The sequence below is a fragment of the Cebus imitator genome, unplaced genomic scaffold, assembly GCF_001604975.1.
Source record: "Cebus imitator isolate Cc_AM_T3 unplaced genomic scaffold, Cebus_imitator-1.0 Scaffold125, whole genome shotgun sequence".
NCBI classification, from domain to species: Eukaryota; Metazoa; Chordata; class Mammalia; order Primates; family Cebidae; genus Cebus; species Cebus imitator.
The window spans coordinates 5,335,429-5,340,840 of NW_016107440.1; the positions used below are offsets into that span (position 1 = coordinate 5,335,429).

At 46.7% G+C, this 5,412-nt stretch overlaps 1 protein-coding gene and 1 non-coding gene across 4 annotated transcripts in view; both read left to right on the forward strand.

Moving 5' to 3' along the window:
- Positions 1 to 5,412, forward strand: part of FDFT1 (farnesyl-diphosphate farnesyltransferase 1) — a 45,305-nt gene that overhangs the window by 38,877 nt on the left and 1,016 nt on the right. The gene's annotated exons all lie outside the window — the stretch shown is intronic.
- On the forward strand, positions 723 to 830 carry LOC119472986. Its single transcript, XR_005202155.1, has one exon. It is a non-coding gene; the product is annotated as a U6 spliceosomal RNA (small nuclear RNA).

Below are 5,412 nucleotides of genomic sequence, written 5' to 3' on the forward strand. Positions count from 1 at the left end.
AAAAAAAAAAAAAAAAAAAAAAAGTCTACAATATACCAAAACCATGACTTACCTTAGAAATTATTTTCAGGGTCATCCTAGTGAATTTTACAGCCTTTGGTGGCATCAGGGCATTCGGGTCACTTAACAAGAGTGGTGCCTGAGACCCTGTGTGTCCCTGCCACTCATCTTGGCCTTCAGCCACTGCTGGAGCAACCAGTTTCAAGTAGAGCTAGACCTTGCCTTCTGCTCCAGAGACCTCTCGCTTTCTGCCCTTGGCTTCTGATAAGCTGCAGAAACTGCCTGGTACTCGGGTACTGACAACCCAGAGAGGTGCTCTCTGCTTCTCAGGGTTACCTTTCATAAGGCTCCTTGAAGGCCCCTCGAGATCAAGCCAACTCAACACATCCTTGCTAGGCCTTCCTGCCACCTCTCCACTTGTTTCCAAATAAATGACCGCACACAAGCTTTGGCCTCTGGTTCTGCCTTTAGGACAAAGGCTAAGACAAGCAGTAAAGTGACACTGGCAGACAGGAGGATGGCTTCTGAGGTCATTCTCTCATCACTATAGATTTTACTTGATGAATGCCTATATTTAAAAGTCTTGCCCGGGTGGAGTGGCTCATGCCTATAATCCCAGCACTTTTGGAGGCCGAGGTGGGTGGATCATTTGAGGTCTGGAGTTTCAGACCAGCCTTGACCCACATGGTGAAGTCCCATCTCTACTAAAAATACAAAAATTAGTGCTCGCTTCGGCAGCACATACACTAAAATTGGAACAATACAGAGAAGATTATCATGGCCCCGTGCGGAAGGATGACACGCAAATTCGTGAAGGGTTGCATATTTTTAAAAAGATAAAAATTAGCCAGGCGTGGTGGCACACGCCTATAATTCTAGTTATTTGGGAGGCTGAGGCAGGAGAATTGCTTGAACCTGGGAGGCAAACGTTGCAGTGAGCCAAGATTGCGCCACTGCACTCCAGCCAGAGTGAGACCCTGTCTCAAAAAAAAGTCTTTTTGGCTTGGCATGGTGGCTCATGCCTTTTATTCCATGGGAGGCCAAGCATTCTAGGGAGGCCAAGGTGGAGGAATTGCTTGAGCCGAGGAGTTTGAGACCAGCCTGGGCAACATGGCAAAACCCGTCTCTACCAAAAAAAAAAAAAAAAAAGTGGGAGGATCACTTGATCTGGGGAGGTCGAGGCTGCCGTGAACTCACAACAGTGCCATTGTATTCAGCCTTGAGAACCGGGTGAGACCCTGGATCAAAGGAAAAAAAATTTCTTCCTCATTCCTGAAAAGGGAAATGGGAAAGAAATTAAAAATAATTTTTTGAAAAATATTTTTTTGGGCCAGGCATGGTGGCTGACACTTTGTACTCCCAGCACTTTTGGGAGGCTGAGGTGGGTGGATTGCTTGACCCCAGTAGTTCAAGACCAGCTTGGGCAACATGACGAAACCCTGTCTCCAGAACAAACAAACAAATCTTCTATGGGCTTAAAACAGTGCTGGCCAGAATAAAACAGACAAATTCCATCAGATATAAAACAGCTGAAAATCTATTTAGGATTGAGTTTTCTTAAGGAAAAAAAAAAAAAAAGCTACAAAGCTGTTTTACAGCTTTAATTTTTTATCCAGCACTGTAGACGTGTGTGTGACTGTGTGTGTGTGTGTGTGTGTGTAGAGATGCACCTAGCTTTAAACATCCAGCCTAGTTTGGAAAGCTAAGCCACATACTATACATGAATAGGTCAGTGGCATCGTCATGAAAACTTTTTCCATTAACTATTTCAAAGGCTCTGTCTTTCCATTTTGAATTATAAATGTACCAATTCTAATATGCCCCATCAACTTTTTTCTCTCAGCCTTTGAAAATCATAGTTTTCTCACCGAAATCTAGTTTTTGGCTTTTCGCTTCTTTTGGAGAAAATGAAATTCCCCCATGACACAGTGTTCTTGGTGCTAAATCTGCCTGTGCCTCTGCTTCGTTCTTCGGTGGTTTGGCTTTATAGATGTGCACCTGTCCTCCTCTTGTGGACGACCTCCCGCAGGGCCATTTCCATCCTAACAGCTTGGGAAGTTACGGCTACAAGTGCAGTTCAGGGAAATAGTCATTTACTCCATGCGTGACAGCATAAATATTAGAACTGGAGCTTGAATTCTGTTCTTCTGACAGAATCTGCCTTTACCAAGATCCACAGGTGATCCCTGTGGACATAGGTTTGGAAAGCAGCGCTGTCTATTACCGTCCTCTCCGCAGAGCCCCACTGCGTTTGCCTTTGAACCATGCGAGGAAGCCCAAGATGGTACATCTCGAGCTCCTGCACTTTGCTTGTGTGCAAGCCTGACGCCTCTGTCTGCGAGCTCTTTTGCCTCTTTCCCCTCAAGATTCTCCACTTGTCTTGCATGTGAACCCCGTCATCTCACTGGCTCCCCCCTCTTGGTTTATGCTCATGCTCAGTCACTCGCTTCAAAACGTGAGCACATCCCAGTCCCTCCCTCCACCCCTGCCTTTCCTTCACAGTGAAGCTTCTCAGAAGACTGGGCAGACTTCACTTTATTCCTGTTTCCTCAATCCACTTGATTCTGGCATTGGTTCCTACCTTGTCATTAGAATTTTTATTACCAAGTGATTTGATATCTCCCAATTTACTCATCAGGTGGTCAGTTAGAAATCTTCCTTGACCCACTGTACCATTTGGCACTGACTTTTCCTCAAAGCCTTTCCTCTTCAGGCTTCTGTGTTCCTGTTAAGCCTTCTGTGTTCCAACTTTCTGCCTGCTCCATGCCTTTGTGGCTTCTCTGCTTCCATCACTCCTTAAATGATGGAGTTTCCATGGTTCTGTGTTGATTTGCACTTTTGGCCACAGCTCCTTCCTCCACCCCGTGTACATCCCTCCCTGCCGGATTAGTCCAGCTCACACCTTAGGTGTGAACTCTTTTTTGATTGTTAATGATATTGCCATCTACCCAGTCATGGAATCCAGGAGTCCACAGAAATCCTGGAGTCCTTTATTCTCCCATACCCTGCGTGTAGACAGTCTCCGTGTCCTGCCTGTTCTACCTTTATCCTTTCATACCTGTGAAAAATTTGTGTGCCGTAGCCAGTTATGGTGGCATGCACCTGTAGTCCCAGCAACTTGGGAGGCTGAGGCAGGAGTATCACTTGATCCCAGGAACTCGAAGCGGCAGTGATGCGGTGAGCTGTGATCACATACCACACTCTCCGGCGTGGGTGACAGAACAAGACTTCATCTAAAATACACACGCACGTGCACATACACACACACACTCAACTTTGTTCATTACCTTTTGGCTCACCAATTCTAGGATTTTATTGTGCAGAAATTACCAGAAAATGTGCAAGGATGCTTACCGTAGTATTTTGTCCTCAATCCTCATAGGTAGGGAGTTTATTAAATTGTAGAACATTCATGGTAAGCAGATTGTGTTTAAAAAAAAAAAAAAAAAGGACTGACATCATTTTGTAGGTTCTGGCATTTAAAATGTACACAAAATATTACGTGAGTGAAAAGAGTCAAATTACAGAAACACGTTTATAACTTTATTTTAGAAATCGTGCATATGTATCATTTTATGTGAACAGTGTAGAATCATACGGATTTATACACTATTCTAGATAATACACTCATATAGGACATTTTGCACGTTTCTGTGTATTGTCTTAGCTGGGTATAGCAGAAGATCTAAAAATAACAGTAGCCTACAGCCAAGGAAGAATAGCGTGAGGGAATTTTGACTTTTTTAAATTTATGTTTGTATTGCTTTTACAGGCAGAATTGGATTTTTCCAAAGAAATTAAAGAAGAAATTGTTTTTTGATTCCCCACCTCCAATTTTCTCGGTCTCGCTGTCCTTCGTAGCATAATTGTAGATATTAGGTAGCCTTAGCATATCCCTATAGGCATGCTCTTTTACTTTCTTGTTTTAAATTTCCACTGTGTGTTTTGAGGGAGAGGGTGGCAAAAATAGAAGACGTGTTTGGAGTGGGGGAATATCCATTATATCATAAAAATTGGGGGCAAAATATGTGTTTTAAAAATGCCTGTTCTGTTCTGCTCTGTCCTCTCCCCGCTCTTTGTCTCAGTCATGGCTCAGATCATCGTCCCTTCCCACCACAGTAACCTGCTACCTGGCCTGTCAGTTCCATTCAGTAAACATAGTATGATTGCGGGCTTGCTGTGTGCCAGGCACAGGGCGAGGCTGGGATGAAAGGTGAATGGGTGGGTGCGGTGTAGTCAGGGTGTCGGCTACAGACGGCCACTTCCACGTAAGTGGAACGGGACAGATACATTCAAGCGGGTTGCTCCTGGCTGAACCTGGAGGTGCAGACAGGTTTTCTAGAAGGCGTAATCCTGAAGTTGAGACTTGGGGGCTTAGGTAAGAGCCAGCTGAAGGGACATGGGCGACACACTCCAGAGAGGAGTGGTGTGAGGAAGGACAGAACTGTGAGGAGCGTTGCACAGGTGAGACAACAGCAGACGGCTGTGCTTCTGTGTTTGTTTTTTGAGACAGGGTCTTGTTCTGTCACTCAGGCTGGAGTGCAGTGGCATGATCTCGCCTCACTGCAACCTCCACCTCCCTGGCCCATGTGGTCCTCCCACCCCAGTCCCCAAGTAGCTGGGACCACAGGTACATGCCAGGATGCCCGGCTAAGTTTTGTTTATTTTGTAGAAACGGTTTCACTGTGTTGCACAGGCTGGTCTTGAACTCCAGAGCTCAAGCAGTCTGCCTACCTCGGCACCCCTGAAGTGCTGGGATTCCAAGGCATGAGCCACCACGCCTGACCTGGCAATTGTTACTAGACTGAAGAGAGGGAGGTGGGTAAGGGCTGGTGACACTAGATGGGTGCAGTGTGCCTGGACCACAGGTGGCCTTGCGCTGCACATGACAGAGCTCAGGCTTTACTCTGCCAGAGGTAGGGCTGGCGCCACTGAGGCATGAGGGAGAGGTTTGAGGTCTCCTTGGGGACAGTGTGGAGGACATGTGGATTCGAGGGTTCAAGCTTAGACTCAAACTCACTTTGAAGATTGAGGTAGCTCAGCTGATGGGCACTGAGGGCCTGACCTCAGGCAGTCATTCCAGGGATGCAGGGGAAGAGATGGATTCTGCACATGCTTCGGAGGCTTGTGGAGGTGTGGGGGAGGCACAGGCAGGACTCCAGGGTGGTTCATAGGCCCCTGCTTCTGTGCCTGCCTTCCTTCATCGGGCTGTGGCCTGTACTGCGCGTTCCATCTTGTTTCTAAGCCGCTTTTGCCCAATCTTTCGCTTTCTTCGTGATCTGTGCGCCAACTATGCTGATGTATATTGGGCCTGGCACTGTGGGGTGCTGGGATGTGAAGATAAGTGTGGTCTGGCCACCGCTTTCAAGGGCCTCTGGGGTGCAGCATACGTGCCTCTGCCTCCCGCTTGCT